Source organism: Lacerta agilis, chromosome 6 (assembly GCF_009819535.1).
Source record: "Lacerta agilis isolate rLacAgi1 chromosome 6, rLacAgi1.pri, whole genome shotgun sequence".
Classification (NCBI taxonomy): domain Eukaryota; kingdom Metazoa; phylum Chordata; class Lepidosauria; order Squamata; family Lacertidae; genus Lacerta; species Lacerta agilis.
Genome location: NC_046317.1, coordinates 43936201 through 43954168, shown reverse-complemented (window position 1 = coordinate 43954168; position 17968 = coordinate 43936201). Strand labels below are relative to the sequence as shown.

Below are 17968 nucleotides of genomic sequence, written 5' to 3'. Positions count from 1 at the left end.
GGTCCATCTTTGGATTTGCTTGCACTGGGACTGTGAACGTTTGTGGATAATGCGGTTGTGTTGTGTGAAGGGACTATATATTTTAATGTGCGATGCGTGTGAAACTGACACCGTCTGACTTAATGTATGCATGGTGTTTCACTGTGCTGATGTGCAGCCATATAATATGCTAAGTGTGCATGAACATAATTGAAGCCATAATCAGCAGCCCATCAACTACAGAGCAGTTCCAGTGTCTCCAATGGGATTACTCCAAATTTGGTGGGATGTGGAGACTCCAGTCATGTGTACATGATCTGGTTTATGGAGAACTGTGAATGGGCACATATAGGATGGTTGAACTTGTGGGGATGTGAAATGGCCAGCTTGATATAAGAGTCATAACTGTTTTGGTATCTAATACATTATAAAAACTTAATTTGAATGAAAGCAAGGAATCAGTGCATGCATTCTTGGTCCTGCACAGCAAATTCTTCTACATGTGCATGAATTGGGTTGGCTACTGGAAGCAAAGGGAACAAAAATGTAGGGGGCTGCATGTACTGGGGGAGGGAACCCTGAAAATAGTCTGGTGTGTGTGTGTGTGTTAGAGAGAGAGAGAGAGACTGTACCAAGCCCAGTTTATCTGTGCCTTCTGCATAGCAGTGGCTAGGCACATCTAATTCTGGTTGGTTGTGTATATTTGTTACATGCATAAGAAGCAATATGCTCCAGTCACTCTATTAAACTCAGTGAAATTTCTACAGGTGAATATTACAACATCTGTGACTGAGTGTATGGGAAGTGTTTAATCATATGTGCATGGTGCATATAATGTGGTGTGGCTAATTATGGGCAAGTGTCTGAAAGTTTGTGACCATGCAGTCCAATTGTGGTCATGTTTACTTACAGTCACAGGGGCTTACTTCTCCAAGTATGAAGTCATAGGACTGCAGCCAGATTTGTGTAAGTGGCAGATTGTGGGTGATGCGGTGTTTGTGCCTCGATGTGATGTAATATTTGGAAGAGTGCTTAATCAACGTTATTTTATATGCACTTTATGATGGTGGAACTGTTATTGTAAAATTCATGTTGTGTAGTTTGTTGGCAGGACATGTTAGACAATGACTCCCGTAGAATTAGCTGCTCATCTAATACTTTTAACATTTATATTTTAGCCTGTCTAGTTAGCATCAGGTTTTACGTGTGAAGTCTGAAACAACCTGGGTCTGTTGCCCATCCTTGCCAAATACTGATTGTAAAATGCAAGGCTGCAGTGCTATTTCTGCTCCCACCTCCCTAACTACAGTATTCAAAATCTAACATGTTCATGTGTGATGGTTATTCACAGAAACTGGTGTTCACACAATCCTTAACATATTGAAGGAGTTATCTATCCCATAATATTCAGGATAGTCTAGGAGATAATCTGGTTCCAAGTGTTTGTAATATACTATGCACATATGGAATCAATGAATACTCTCAGAGAAAACTTTGTTTTAAGCAGCATCCACTTATGTGAATGGTAATTCACGATTATGTTAGTGATTAAATATCCTAGCCATACAACAGTGTTTGTTGTCCTTAGGGATATATTGGAAAAAACTGTACACTACCATATCTGATGACTGCACACATTCCTTATTGCTGCATGTTCATGTTGTGTACATACTGGTATATTGGGGAAGCAAAGCCAATCATTCCCTGATTTCACATCTGTGGAGAAGCCACTGTTTTAGTAATCTGTGGATATTCTCCATCTAGCAACTATTGTTTTTAATTACAAACTGAGGTTTAATGTATGGACAAGACCATTACATTCACTTTCCTAGTTAAAACATGCTTTGTGCTTGGAACTACCCATGTTATCTCGATGAGTCAGCTTAAGTTTTGCACAGGTGAAAATGGTGAAGTAGTTTTAGGATATTCTTCAATGTCTCTGTCTTCAAAGACAGAACTACCGTAACTGGTTTAGAGTTTTTTGGGCACAGGAGTTTGCGTATTTTATTCAAAGGCTGAGCTTCTTTACCCTGCCGCAAATGAAGACAAGTTATTGAAGCAGGTGACAAAGTGACAAGACAAATAAATGGCAGACTCTAGGGTATTTTTCTGAACTTTGTGGCATGAGAGGTCCTGAGTGCTTTGATTAGGATAGCTGCAGAAACACTGTTATTTGTTGCGAATGTAAAATATATGTATACATTTATACCTTTCTTCTCCGCATATTACGTCTCTGGCTTGCTGCCAGGATACACGCCAGCTCGGCAGGCGGGTAGAAAGTGGCGCGGGGGGGGGGGGAGAGCGCGGATTAGTTAGCCCAGTTTGCGAGAGCCGCTTTGCTTGTCTTTTGTCTGAGAGGAAGCATCGAGCTTAAGGATTGGCTGAACGGCCCTCGGCAAAACTACCCAATAGGAAGGAAAGAAATCCAGCCGGCCGGATGGCGATTGGCTGGAAGCCCCAGTTACTAAGCGGGACAAAGAAAAGAGGGTAAAGGGAGGGGGGAGCTGGAGTGGAGAATGAAACAGCTTGCAGTGCCCACCTCCGTTCTTCCCCATCAGACTCCACCCCCCCCCTCCGCTTCTTCCTTTCGCTAAATGGTGTTTTACTACTCACATGAACAATAGACACAAGTGATGCATTAGGAATGCCACCGATGAAATCTGGGCACCTCCTGGGTCGGCTGAAGATGTCTCAAGTTCTAGCCGTCCCATACAGAATATTCGAAAATAATTGAGAGGCAACACGCAGCATTAAGGAGAGCTATGATTTCAAACGCACCGTGGATAAAACTGCACACAACGTTCGCTGCTCTGCTCCCTCACCCGCTTTGCTTCCTTGTTTTGGCGTTCAGCCCAGTAACCCCGGTGCCCTTTCCAGCTGTTTTGAGAGATGGAGGCGAGCTGGAACTTAACACTTCAACGTACAACTCAAAAGATTTCGAGTGACTTTACAAATAATAGTAATAATGAGTTCAGTTCTAGTCAGATACTCTTAAGGCACTTTATAACAACATGCTCCTATTTAATCACTTATTTTGAATGAATGTCAGATCTAAAGAGATGCCTGGCCACAGCTGAGAAATAGCGTCTGTCAATTGTACAGATAGCAAGGTAATAAGAACAACCTTCAGAAACTGGGAAACAAATATTAAAAGGGGGCAGAGATTGTACTTTTCACTGCATCTAAATCAGGAATAGCAAACCTGTGGCCTTGCAGATGCTGGACTACAACAATTCCCATTATACCTGACCATTGCCAACAGAGTTGGGGGGGGGCAACACCTGGAGGGCAAAAAGTGAGCTGCCTCTGTCTTAAATATCTACTGTATTATACAGGTCCAGATGATATGAACTGAGATTTACTCCAATGACTGTCAGCATGATCCTAGTCATGTTCACTCAGAAGTAAAACTTACTGCATTCAGTGGGATGGATGATTTCTTAGAAAGTCAAGAATTGCAGTCTCTCTCTCTCTCACACACACACCTTTAAAATACATTGTTGTGCTTCCTCATAACCAGATGCTAAGTCTTTTTACTCCAAAGTAAGCCCCCCTGAGTTCAATATAGCTTGCTTCTGAGGAAATATGCTCAGGACAATTTTCAGCTTATGAGCACTACTGTACTTGTTGCAGCTGACCCAAAACCAGAGGTAATGTGATGCTGTAGTCAGGCTGCAAGCCAAGAAAACTAGAAACAGCACTTTGCAATCATTTTTCAATGAGATGTTTGAAACTACCTTTAGTCAGTGTAATAGATAGGCCTCAACAAAGTTCAGTTTTTGAGAGAAAAGGAGTATCTTTTTAAGTAAAGAAAGCAAGAGTCTTCTAGAAATTTTAAAACAATGGCAGGGTCACAGGAGCATGGCTTGGAAGGACACATTTACTTGATTGGAATTAATTTGATGTCAAATGGTGATGTGGGGGAGCTCATAGATGCTTGAAGCTACACACAAATTTGACATCAGAATTGTTATATACCTATCTATTTCACGGAAAAAGACATTTCTGCCTGTAAAATGTCACTGATTCTCTTCACAACTTTCACAGTTTTGATGAATGTTCATGATGTAACCCTTCCTCCGTGAACTCAGCACACATCACTAAGACACAGAGCTTAATTAAACCACAGCTTCAAATGTAACATTGGAAGCAGTATTGAAAGAGACTGCTTTTCTTCTTTTAAAGGTGTTGTTCATTGCTCCGAAAACCAAGCAACTGATAATTTCTCCATCCATAGCAACACATATTATACATTCAGATGATACAATATTTGTGCCAGTTAACCAATCCCCCTGCTGATGGGGGTTTTGGTGAATACTAAAAATGAATAAAATGGTGTTGAATAATTAGAAGCCTACATTCACTTTACAGAAGTATGGCAATAGAGATTTTAAAGTTTACTGCTGCTGCTTGAATAATCTCTATAGGAAGTACAGTAATTGAAAGAAACTGCTGCTACAGTAACCAGATTCCTTGAGGGAGAGAGAGCGCTGCATAAAAGCGTAGCTTTCATTCAAGTAATTCACTCTAGATAAATTAATTTTATATCCATATTCACTCTCAGATTAATCTATGATAGGAATATATGCCCCCTTTCTTTTAACATTTTAAATAAAAAATATTAGAAATTATTTCAGTATGTTTCTGTTCAACAGCCTCTAACAGAAACAGTGAATCCCAGAAGAATATTATGAGACACCGGTGTGTGTGTGTGTGTGTGTGTGTGTCCTCCATATCTTGTTGACTCCAACTTCCATCCAGCCCCATTCAGCTGCAAACATGACCAATGGTCAGGAATGATGGCCAGTGGAGTCCAGCAATTCCTGTTGGGTGACAGGTTCCCCACCCCAGATTTAATGCAATGACATTGACATTTAGTGTAAATGTGTGTGGGAATCATGTGCCATCCTAACCATGTCTACTCAGAAATACTTTTCAGAATTACAAAATTAACCCTATTTAAAAACAAAACTTAAGGGAGGGTGGCAAAAAAGCCCACAGACTGAGCATGCTCTATTGGCAAATAATCTTGACTAATGGAGTGTGGGAGGAGGATGGAATAGAGCATCTGGAATTCTGAAAAGGGGTACTCCACACTACAAGATTTTGTTGCAGGTCCCACTTGTATGTATTAATTGCAACTAAATGCAGAAAGGTATACCCAAGTTTATTTTATTGTAATTAAACCCCCTCCATCAATTCCATTATATATAGATATAGAGATAGCTTGATAGCTAGGCCAGATAACTTTGCACAATGTTCAGATAACTTGCTTTAATAGAGGGTTTTCTCCTACACACAGCCCAAACATGCCATATTCCTTCTTAGCCCAAGCAGTATTTCACTGCTGCAGGGTCCCATGATCTTTGGTCCCATATAATAAAGGTATTATATATAATATGATGACAATCTTAAAACACTAGAAAGTTTAGAAACCAACACTCTGCCTGCTCTCCAATGCAACAAAGGTTCACATTGTCAACTGCTATAAACTCTCTTTCATTTCCTTGCGTTTGACAATTTGTACTTTGAGGCAGGATTAAATATTAAAGACCCGAGTGTTTTCATGTGTTTTGGAAAAAGCCAGAAGAATTTCCAGCAGAATATGCTGAACACAGAAAAGCCATTTGAGCCAATCTGCTGGGTTTCTTTTGGGCAATGCTATGAAAACGTGATAACCAGCGACCTGATTTAGGCTCCAACATGCTTCTACAGCTATATAGGGAGAGAGTATGTGGTGAATAACCACTTCCCTGGAGATTGCAATTCACCTAGCACTGGTGGAAGAATATCAAGACAGAGCCCGTAGCAGAAGTACACATTTGATAGGAGAAGATATGGGTTGTGTAGCGCCTCCTGAGCACAAAAGAGAGCAAAAGTCCCTTCATTTCCAGAATGGGTTCCTTGGCATAAAGGGCACACCTTGCAGAACATGGGTTGTACCCTTTGCAACTTTGCAAGGGTGGAAGGTCGATCAAGCTCCATTCAACACTGCAACTCTGAATAGCCCTGAGTCCTACCCTCCTGAAACCCATTTAAAACCTCAGAGCTAGAATTGGGATAGTTGACCTCACTGGGCAGCTCATTTAGCCTCTTGGGGAGGTGATGGGTAATGAAACATTATCTTTATATTGAATGCTGCTCCTTTCCTTCCTCATTTGTGCCCATTTCCCTCCAAAGTGACATTTCCCACCATGGAAGCAGTAGGATCCCTTTGGAGACTGAACAACAACAACAACAATTGTATTGTTTATACCCCGCCCATCTGATCACTCTGGGTGGCTTCCAGAAGAATATAAAAAATAATAAAATGCCAGACATTAAAAACTTCTCTGAACTGAATTACAAACTTCATATGTTTTCTAAAAGTTGTGTAATTCTTGATCTCCCTGACATCTGATGGGAGGGTGTTCCACAGGGGAGGCACCACTGCCAAGAAGGCCCTCTGCCTGGTTCCCTGTAACATCACTTCTCACAGTGAGGGAACCGCCAGAAGACCCTTGGAAGTGGACCTCAGTCCGGGCTGAATGATGGAGGTGAATTATGACTGAGGCCATTTAGGGCTTTAAAGATCAGTAACAACACTTTGAATTGTGCTCGGAAACGTACTGGGAGCCAGTGAAGATCCTTTAGGACTGGTGTTATATGGTCTTGACGGCCACTCCCAGTCACCAGTCATTTTGGATTAGTTGCGGCAGGCATTTTGGATTAGTTGTAGTTTCAGAGTCACCTTCAAAGGTAGCCCCATGTAATGTGCACTGCAGTAATTCAAGAGGGAAATAACCAGAGCATGTACCACTCCGGTGAAAAAAAATTGAGAGGTTAAAATTAATCTCCTTATGCAATTAATCAAAATTTGGTCAGCCTACATGTTTACAGATATTATGCATTAGTATGAGTGTGTGCATATGTATACATATATGCTATGTATTCACCATCTCTTTGATAGACATACACACACAGTTCAGTCATGATCTCCTCAACTCTCCCCCCTTCCTGTTCTCTGAAAAACTCCAGCACAATCTGCCTTACATTCACAGTGGTGCTGCAGTAAAAATACTCTAACTTTGACCCACCAAGTAGACAAACCATTTTACACGCCGCAGAGGAAAGCAAAATTCCCTCAGGACCAGACCAAACTGATCTGATCTCAGATAAATTTCCTTCCTGTGTACAAATATGGCTATCAGACTCTGAATGTGAAAGTAAGCCTGGACTGTTAAGCATCCCCAGTGGAAATTTTCAAAGCAGTACAGCAACAATTGTCCATATCTTCCAATATTATATTTCTGTTTGCAGTGGTAGCACTGCAAAGGAATACTGGGAAGTGAGGGGAGAGAGGACGAAGCAGATTCTGTTGGTACAAGCTCTGTGTTGCATACCTGAGCTGTTAAGGATATGTGGGAAAAGCTTTCTTTTTTATTCTCATTCAGTGACCACAGTTCTAGCTGCAGTCCCCAACAGTGCATCCATGGTTGTCTTGTCAGTGGTAGTGGTGAAGAGCATGAGCAAGTAATATTTCTGAAGAGATAGTTGCCTGTCTTTGTTATGGCTTATCAACAGAATGGCAATAGCCAAGTTTTGGAGTGACTCTGTTATTTCCCTTTTTTCCTTTTGGCAGATTTAAATAAAGATGGCAGTCTTACTTATTCACTCTGCTCCAAGCTTCAAATGAAATGTTACCATGTCCAGTTAGCCACCCAGCACAGAGAGAACTGTATTTACATAGTGAAGTACCCATATATTTTGTGACTACAGATTGTATAATAAAATGAGAAACAGCCACACATTGTTCATAAAGGCAAATGAAATGGGAAAACAAACCCTTAGTCCAGGGGTCAGCAAACTTTTTCAGCAGGGAGCCGGTCCACTGTCCCTCAGACCTTGTGGGGGGCCGGACTATAAAAAAAATTCCTATGCCCCACAAATAACCCAGAGATGCATTTTAAATAAAAGGACACATTCTACTCATGTAAAAACATGCTGTTTCCCGGACCGTCCGTGGGCCGGATTGAGAAGGCAATTGGGCCAGATCCGGCCCCGGGGCCTTAGTTTGCCTACCCATGCCTTAGTCAGAACGAGTGCTAATAGTGCAAATCCTATACATGTCTACTTAGAAGTAATCCCTACTGAGTTCAATGGGACATATTCCTATCAAGTGAGTAGCCTAAATGATTTCAAGCCTGTTCATTTAATTTGATTTGTGGCCCTCCTTGACATATTTTCACTGGAATTTATCAGACTCCCAAACTGGTGCCGGCTGGTGTGTAGCAAAGTGATGGCAGTGGCAGAGTGTTCTTTTTCCAACGGTGAGTGCTGCCATCCCCTTTCCCAACAGACAGCAAACACTCTCCATAATACATAAAGATGACTGGCCACCTTTAAAAGGAACAATATCACTTGCACAAGACTGTCACAACAGCAAAGTGAGCTGTCTTGTATCAACCAATGTTGCAGTGAATCAGAACCGCCCAAGGTCGGGTGATGGTAGTGCCTGCATCCTTTAGGGGACATCTTAGGTTTGCAGAAAAAATCCATTTAAAAAGAAACTAAAAAAAATGAGAAGATTGAGGATTGTTCACAGAACCCTGACAGCAGGAGAGCAGGAGCAACCAGTCTCTGTGCTGGGTGACCATCAGACCTAGAACTAATGCATCACTGAACCCCAATTCTATCTAGGTTCCTTTAGTTTATTATGGAGCACACCCCATTTGTAGCTTAAAGGGTATATTGGAAGTGATTAATTTGATTTGGAGGAAAATATTTCCTCTGATCCAAATTAACTCTTCCCCATATACACTCATAAAAAGGACTGTTTAAACTATAAAAGCTACATGCCTCCTAACAGTTTGAAGGGTTTGGGAGAGGGGAGATACTGAGTAAGCTACAAGCATTAGGCATCCCCTGATGCCAGTTTCCTCCTGAACAGTCAGGGCAAGCTAACCATTCCACCCCTCAAGTGCTGGATTGGAGAGTTCAGAGACAGTTGCCCAGCTCTGAACTTGGCTAATATTCTACTGTGTGAGGAGTTTCCTCATTATTTCTTCCCTCACCCCAGTTCCTTGAGGGGCCTGATCTTGTGTCTCATGAAAGCAGTCATGGTAATTTGTTGACTAAACTTGAAGAATCTAGCAGGATTTGGGCTAGGCTACATGCCTTATTTTATCTCCTCCTCTCTCTTCCATGGAGAAAATGTATTTATGTTTATTTATTAAGTGGGCCTGATGAATAATGTAGCCAGATATCCCTTATTTCAAAAAAACAAAAACAAAACAAAACATGTCTTCTTTTAGTATAGGATAAGTTTCTGAGTCACCACTTATTCTATGAGCTCAATTATACTATCATTAAAACACAGAATTACAATCTATTTTGGAACAGGATGGACTTTCATGGACCTTTCCTTAAAATCTGTGCTAATACCTGCAGTCCTTGGAAGAGTATGTCCATAGGGCTAGAGGCTATTAAGTATAGCTCTTGCCCTGTCCACAATTGCTCTATCCATACCTCATCTTGTGTACAGATTGTAACCAATTATGTTGTCTCTCATCCTTGATTGTACTTGCAAAGTCCCTGACTCTCACCATATGTCCGTGAGTAACTCATTTAACAGGGAAGAGATCTTTGCTTAGCTATTTTTCTCAGTTCAATCTAACAGACCAGGACAAGCAGAAGCCACAGCAGAAGTTAAAAAAAATTCTGACAGCATAATTTTGGTACATAGAGAAGGAAACCTTGCAGTCCTTCTGCTATGTTATAAGGAACAAGCAGTCATCTCTTTCCCAATGATACAACTCCTGTCTCATAAAAACGCCTAGTTTCTTCACTAAGGTTGCCTCCAGACTGTCAGTACCTTGTGGGAAGGATTCAATCTCATACTATAAATTTTTGCAATTAAAATGGATTAAAGTGTTTTGGCACAACAAATCCACTTTTAAAAATGGCGACTTTCTGCAGTGAGGAAAGTGAAGAGGACATACACTAAAAAGTGTGGGATAAATGACAGATTAACAGGTAGGTGTGTAACCACCACGTAAGCAAACTGGGGTGAATGCAAGGTGAATGCTCATTGTTGTATAACCTCCCCCCAAACAAATCAGAACAAAGGCTCAATAAAGACTGGAAATCATATACAGGTGAAACTCTAAAAATTAGAATATCGTGGAAAGATTCATTTCTTCCAGTAATTCAACTTAAAAGGTGAAACTAATATATGAGATAGACTCATGACATGCAAAGCGAGATGTCAAGCCTTTATTTGTTATAATTGTGATGATTATGGCGTACAGCTGATGAGAACCCCAAATTAACAATTTCAACTTTGGGGTTCTCAGTTCTTCCAAAGAAGTTTGCAAATTCAGGGGTGCCAACTTGAGTAAAATATGTGGGGAGCAGTTAAACATAACTGATCACAAGATGTGGCACACACACAACATTTGAATGGCAATGCCCACTTTGAGGGGGACCCCTAAAATATTGGAGGGGGGGTCAAAAGGACCTCAATCCCTAGGAGTTGGCTACTGTTTGCAATATATGCAAAGATCTATAGTTCTTTATAATATGCTGCTTCATTTCATTGTTTCCATAAAAAAGCTCGTTTTTGTGCTTAATTTGATGGTTCTTTCATCAGATTTTAGAGTCCAGGTTTGATGGGTGTGACCCTGTCTTTTAAATAGGATGATATGGACTTCCTAAATAATAATGCATTTTGGATATTGTATTTAGGAAGCCATCAACGGGATCACATCTGTTTATACCAAGCTGGAGTGTGACTCTAGACATGGAATGTAGCCTGTGGTCTCTATAGTAAATGCCATTTTCATTGAAAATTTGAAAGGTTTTTCTATGGACTTGTTGGTGATTTTCAGGCTGGGGGCTTTCCTGCCCCAACTAGGAATGTTGCTGAGGCAGTTCTAGTCTCCCTAGAGGTGTGGGAACGGAGGAGTGCCATGCAGATCCCACTGACAGATCTGTAATCTTGTTGTCTTCACCAGCAAAAAGGGTGCGTGGCTATGATCCAGGACTCAGAGCTGTGGAGGGTGATTGCAAAGATGAGAAAAGGAAGGAGAGGCCCTGAGGGCATGAAAAATTTAAAAAGGCCACATTATTTCTTAATAAGTTGAACTAAACATTCAGACGCAGACACCACAAACAAATCTTTGTTGGGGGTATCATTTCCCTCCAATAGCACACATGCAATTTGTGCCTTCAAAATGACTCATTTTACCATAATGCATGGTTGCTTGGCTACGTTCGCTCTCCTTGTACATTTTTTCAGATGGAAACATGGTTATGTTTGCTTGGAAGATGCTGCTTTTTCCTGGCTTCCCTTCCCTGAGGGACACACACGGGACAAGAGCAACCTCTTAGCATCAGGCAAAAATTGCAGCTGCTATATGAAAGTTTATTTTTTATTTTTTTACTCTGAAGAGCAGCCATGAAAACATGACTCCACTTTAATGGTAAGACAGTGGTGGGGAAGGAGAAAAGAGAGAATGTAAGAGTTTGTTTATTTATTTATGCTATTTATATACTGCTTAGTTACTGTAGTTTTAAAGCCATGTTTAAAAATTAATCCAAAAACCCAGAAAACTTATTTTAAATGCCTGCTTAAACAGAAAGTCCTTTGTCAAGTGCCTCAAGTTCAACAAGGAAGGGGCCTGTCTAATCTCAGCTGGGGGTGGGGCAGAATTGCATCCACCATGCTGAATGTAGGGTTTCTGCTGGATACAAGCCATGCATCTGAGCTATGGGGGACCACTAACAGAGACACCCCAGGCCACATGTTCCCCAATGCTAAAGAAAAGTAAGCAAATACTGGGTGCCTTTTCTTTACCAATGAGGCACTACAACCAGCCTCCACTCATTTGGGACTGGGAAGCACTACAATCTGCAGGCAGGCTTGAGCTCCAGCACCTTTAATTTTTTAAAACTCAAAAAAATAAAAAAAATATTAGAAACTTTGCAAATTTGTTATTAGTTGTTTGATTAAATTCCACATTTTCTACAAAGAAAAAAATGCTCATTACAGGATTAAATCCAATGAGCAGTTATTTATTTTTGTCTCTCGCCCGCATTTTCAGTTTATCCCTTGACTTTTCTAAAGCATCAAATAAAATGTAGGAATTACACAGAAGCAGGTTGCATTTAGCTAGGTGTGACAAGTTTTCCTACACAGCTGTTTTAAAATACATGGTGTGTTTCCATTCAGTTTCTTCCTCCTTGCTCTTATTCTACTTTAGAAGTGATAATATATCCCAAAGACAACCTCAAATCTTACATAAATTGTATGATGGTGTGAGAAGAGAATGACAGCCTCTCCTTTCTCTTCCTCTAAAGACCTGAAACATGTTAGAAGGGCAGGGGGCATATAGGAATGGGGTTTTTCATCAAATCAGTCACTGTTATCAGTGCAAGAATCTTAGTTAAGCTGATTACATTTAGACCCTAGAACCTGTTTCTAAGATCACATGAAGGCTTTGTAAATTCTGCTACTGAATTAACCACAGCCAGTCCTCAAATGTTTGGGACCCAAGTTTCCAGATTGCAGGGTGCTGCTTTGATACAGACTTGAAACCTTGCATTTTAGAAACTGGACACTATCCAGAATGGTTCAGAAGTCAGAGCGCAGGCTCAAGTTTGTGATTCATTTGACCTTCTCAGATTAAATTGGTAATGATACACACACATGGTAGCTCTTCCTATTGCAGCCACTAGCTCAACTCCCTAGCTTCTGGGCACTTACATGAGCGTGGCAGATGACCCACCTGAACCATCTGTCATAAGCAGAAAGCCTGTAATTTTGCCCAATAGTGCAATCCTTCAAAATGTGGATTGGGTTCAGCTTGTGATAAACTATTCAGATGACCAATTCTCATCCTGGGCTACCAGATGGCTACTGGAAGAGCGAATGAGTGAATGTGATTAAGAGAGGAGCTCACCTTGCTGGCACTTCCAGCTTTTAGATCTATGGTTTTAGAGGATTATGAAACCACAAAAAAGTTAGCTTTGGCTCTACACTGCACTGAGTGATCATGAGATGTTTATTGTCTAGCGGGAAAAGGCAAGGTAAATACTGCAGCACTGATTAATGGACCAACATACCAGTGCAACATTTAATAACAACAGTTTCTAGGCCAAAAACCTGCCATGAAATGAAAACCTGAATTGTTCCTATGCAAATCACAGTGACACATAATTCTCCCCCTCCTCCTTTGAAACAGTAAGAGCTTTGTAAAAGCTGCCAGCTCCTGAAGAAGCAACTTTTATTACCCAGATCTCCCAAACTCTTACCCTTCCTAGTCAAACAGAAATCCAAATAATACACGTTTTGCATTGATAGCACCTTGGAGGCAAGCAACCTGTGCTTTCTAGGGTTAATTTAACTACACAGGTTGTGTTTTTTTTAAAAATAACAATGGGGAAGGATGGGAGATGACAAAGGGCACATGGGATGGAGGTGATGACTACTAAATTGCAACACTAAAGAGGTGCTTTTTTCTAGAAAAATAGGTGCCAATACTCACCATGAAGTTGTTACAATAAGTGCCACACTTTTTAACAACAACAAAAAGAGGTCCTGGTACTGCGTACACTTGAGTACCCCCTGGGGCACTTGTGTGCACAGTGAGGAACACAGGCATGCCTGTACTGTACTTGCACACTTCCTTGTAGTATGTGCACATGTGCAACAGCTTTCTAAAATTACACAAAATGTAGTAAAATCCAAGCTCTCAAGCCAAAGCAAGAATCACAATATCCTTACTGATTTCAGCAGAACTGTATATTGATCAATGGAAATAGTAACAAGGTCAGAACGTTGTTTCCACCCACCATTCTGAATTGCAGAAGACAGACTTGGCCTCCTTGCCTTGCTTGAGAGCTTCCAACAGTATTTGGATATCCTTTGTCAGACACAAAATTCTGAGATAGATGGAGATTTGGTTTAGCCATGTGCATTGGTTTAACCCTGAAGAACAGCAAGTAAGGCTACTGTCCTGAACACGCCAACTTTCACAAATTCTGTGTTTCTATGACATATGAAACCTTTTCCTGCATCATCCTGAATCACCTGAAAATGAGGCCCTCTGTGGGCTGATTTCATGCAGCTTGCATTCAATAACCATGTGCCATGTGTGTGTCATAATTGGCAATGTAGTGCCAGTGGACGAGTGTGTGCAATCTCGTCTTCATATCTGTGGAGAAACTTCCCCAACCCCTCAAAATGTCATTGCTACATCCATGAATTATTGGGCCTGTATGAAAGCATCCTTAGTTCTCCAACACCTTTGTTTGTATAGTAGCATAGCATTGGGCAATTCTTTTGACACTGTTGAAATAGGCAGTCAGCATGAATTATGGGTGGCGAAGCCTGGCCTTAAAAGACTTCTGTCTGTCCTGGGCAGAGATTCAGCTTTATTATTTTGGTAAGGTGTCACTACACATCTCTGCAGCGTTACATAAAGTAAAACAATTATCAGCCAGGAAGTGCTATGTTTTCATTTGTGGTTTCTTGTGATGAGGAGGTGGTGAGGCAGTGCGGGGATGCAGGAAAACTGGTCCACATGCCAGGAAAGGCAGGAGAAGTGACAATCATCATGCACAACAGTGGTGGGATTGTTTGACGGGATAGAGAAGAACTTGCAATTCCTGGAGGCGTAGAAAGACAAGGGCTAGGAAACAGGCTGCAGCAAGTCCCCTGGGAGAGTCATTTTAGCTGGAAGGAAAACGTTTTTACAAAGGCACTGGAATAGTAGCATGAGAATGAACTGATGGTTTTCAAGTGCCAACAACCAAAAAAGCCCACTTTCACTTTGGATGGATAAGCAATCTACAGCAGCATCAGTAGATTAAAGAGGACAGTAGACTATTTCAAGCCTGCGGCATGCTCCACCTCAAATCAAAAACTCTTTAAATTTTAGATGTTGAGCCAATCATGGGAAATTATTTTTTAATATATAAATAAAATTGAATGGAGTAATGAATTGCACAAACTGAACCAAGATTCAAAATGAGGGTTCTGCTTGGATTTTAACAAGAACTTCTACCCGTGAAAAGATATGCATTAGCTTACTGCATAAAAGTTTTTTATTCATTACCTTACCGATAAAGTTTCTAAGGAGGCACATGCTTTGAATGCAAAAGGTCCCAAATTCAATACTTGGCACCTCCAGTAAAAAGATCAGGTAACAGGTGATGTGAAATACCTTTCTTTGCCTAAGACTTGAGAGCTGCTATCAGTTTGAGTAGACAATACTAGGTTGAATAGCCTAATATTCTGACCTAACTGGTATAAGGCAGCTGCTTCCAATGTCCATCATTATACATCTCTTGATTAGGTACTACAAACAAAAATATATTGTTTGCAATGTCTATTTAGCTGAAACTTACTATTTGTAGAAAGTATTAAAACTACCACCTTACTAAGACACCATAATATAATTTTTAAGTGGTTAAGCAATATATTACAGTACTTGGTTAAAAGAAAGTGGTCTTTCATCGAATTGACAGTCCTAATTGTGTTCTATGAGTGCTACACTTGCAATAAAAGCAATGTCACCATCACTTTGTTTGCTGCCCCCCCTCTCAAAGCAGCTTACAATAATGAGAACAAGACACCAAAATATAATGTGTGACCATCTCTAGATAACCATCCCATTAGAAAACAGCAAATGATCTTGAAAGCGAGAATAGGTTAAGATAGTAAATTACCCCTGCCTGCTTTCCTTTTGGGACTTTCCCCAAAACACAAACCTACCTGCTACCGTTATCCTCACTCGAAACAACACTTTTTAAAGCGCTTATCCAGCTAGTAACATTTTTAACATGCTAGAGTTGAATTTTCCAAATCACTTGGCCACTAGAAAACCAATATTCACCAAATATCACTCAAAAACCATGCTTGGGCCTGAATTTTTAATGCCTGGACCTGTTCCTAGAAACACAGCACAAAAGGAAGTGTGGAGGAGTCCTATGAGTTAAGGCCTGGCTCAGGTCATAACTGAACTGAACTGACCTGAACAGCAGAGAGATGGCGGGTTGGAGGTGGGGGGAAGGGGAAGGGAACAGGGATCTTTGCAGACCACAGGTTGTAATGCTGCCACACTGAACATAAGGCCTGTAATCCATTGTTGATATTCCTGTAAGGAGGGCTGTATCCTGCACTGCAGACCATGAATTCTCAGGGTTTGTTGTCTACATCTGCTGTTTTTGTGCAAAATAACATGCAACATTGTACCAGCATACGCATTTGATGTGATTGGTGCAGTTTGACTCTCTTATTTCTCCCCTTTTAATATATGCTAATTAATTTGTGCCACTGCTTCTGTGCACTTATTCAGCTAGAAACCTTGCTGGTTTTCCTCACAGCAGCTAGTCCACTGTTTCAAAAATCAGCTACTTTAGCCTCCTGGATCAAGGCCCATTCCTTTTTCAGCACAAAACGTAGGAGAGCTGGATGCAATTAGGAAAATCCAGCATTTCAGTAAGAATCATAACCCTCAGCATGAAAATCTGGGAGGAGAACATGTATATCTATGAAAAATGCACCATTATTATGTCAGACCAGCAAAAAAAGGAAAAGAGGTAAAATGGCACAAAATTTGACAAGTGCATTGAGATGGATACAGCCATATAATATCTGAGGGGAACAGAATGAAAGGGTTGGAATCTCTATTAGTGCACATAGATCCCAAGCACGCCCACTCCCATTATTTCATCCATCATTGGTGCAAAACAGTTAATAAGCAACCAACAGCTAAGCAGGCTAACTTCTTAGCCAATCATCTGGGGAGACCTCTGCAATCCAAAGCCTTCAACATGTGATGACTATGGTTATAGGACATCTAGAGGTCTGTCATTCTTCGGTGTTGCATGTTAAAGGGGGGTATGAGGGATCTCCTCATTCCTGTGCTGGATGTCTACTCACTGTAAAAGCTCAAGCCCTAGAAGTTAAAAGCATGCATAACCTGCAAAGCATTCAGCCAACAGCAATAGTTGGGAGGTGCCTGCTGTAGTTTAATCTGTGAAGCTAAACAGCTTGAAACCTGGCCAGTACTTGGATGGCAGGTCCTCTGGAAGTCTCATGTTAACTGCCTTGGGGTGCCTTGCAAAATCAGTAGGGTAGCAATGTAACAAAGTTGCATGTGAGTCAGGACCCCAATCACCAGGTCAAAGCCTTCACAACAGCAACTAAAAAATGCCCATATAATATATGTGGCAGGGAAAATATACATCAATTAACTAGATTAATGTTTGGCAACTCCAGACTTAATCCAGCTAATGAGGGTGTTAATGTCAGTGCTAGCACTAGAGTTAATTCCTCTGGAGCAGCTCAGATCAAAGTTTTCTTTGTTTCATAGAGGGATCAAGCAAAAGAAAGGGACAGGCAGCTTTTTGCTTGAAGCAAATGTCCCCAAAGCTGGTTGAGCAGATCTTTTAACCAGGTCTTATAATGAGTTTCCTGTGAGACCTCAGAGAAGTGGCTTCTTTGACCTCAGCACCCAAGTGGAGATACTGCTGCTTTCCAATCATGGCTGAAATAAGATTAGTTTATGCAGAAATTATACAAGGGCAGAGAGAAAGTTTGTAAGTCTATTTATTGTTTTAAAGTGGCCGTATGTACAGTTTTTTTTAAAGTTAATTTTGGAAAGGCAACGTGCATATGTTTCAGATACGTGCACATTCCACATTTGGATTTATTAGCATGTACTTAGCTCACAAGTTGTAAGTGTTATCTAGCAACAAGTAGCCAATATTCTGCTATGTCAGAGGGTACCCAAGCTGGCAGAGCTGTCTACTTTCTGGCTACCATTAGTTTACCTGCTCTGAAGTCAGAGATGGCTTGCCCAGCCATAAGCTTGGAGCTGAACACTAAAGGTTGACTTTTAAAAGCTTAAAATTTGAATTACAAGGCCAATAAGCAAGTTTTGGTAAATCAGATTGCATAAGTATATTCTACCTGATATGAACTTCCAAATGACATCTTGGC

The 17968-nt window shown here is 40.8% G+C and overlaps 1 protein-coding gene across 1 annotated transcript in view; it reads right to left on the bottom strand.

Moving 5' to 3' along the window:
* LOC117048438 (phosphatidylinositol 3-kinase regulatory subunit gamma) overlaps window positions 1-17968 on the bottom strand; it is a 247007-nt gene that overhangs the window by 43368 nt on the left and 185671 nt on the right. The gene's annotated exons all lie outside the window — the stretch shown is intronic.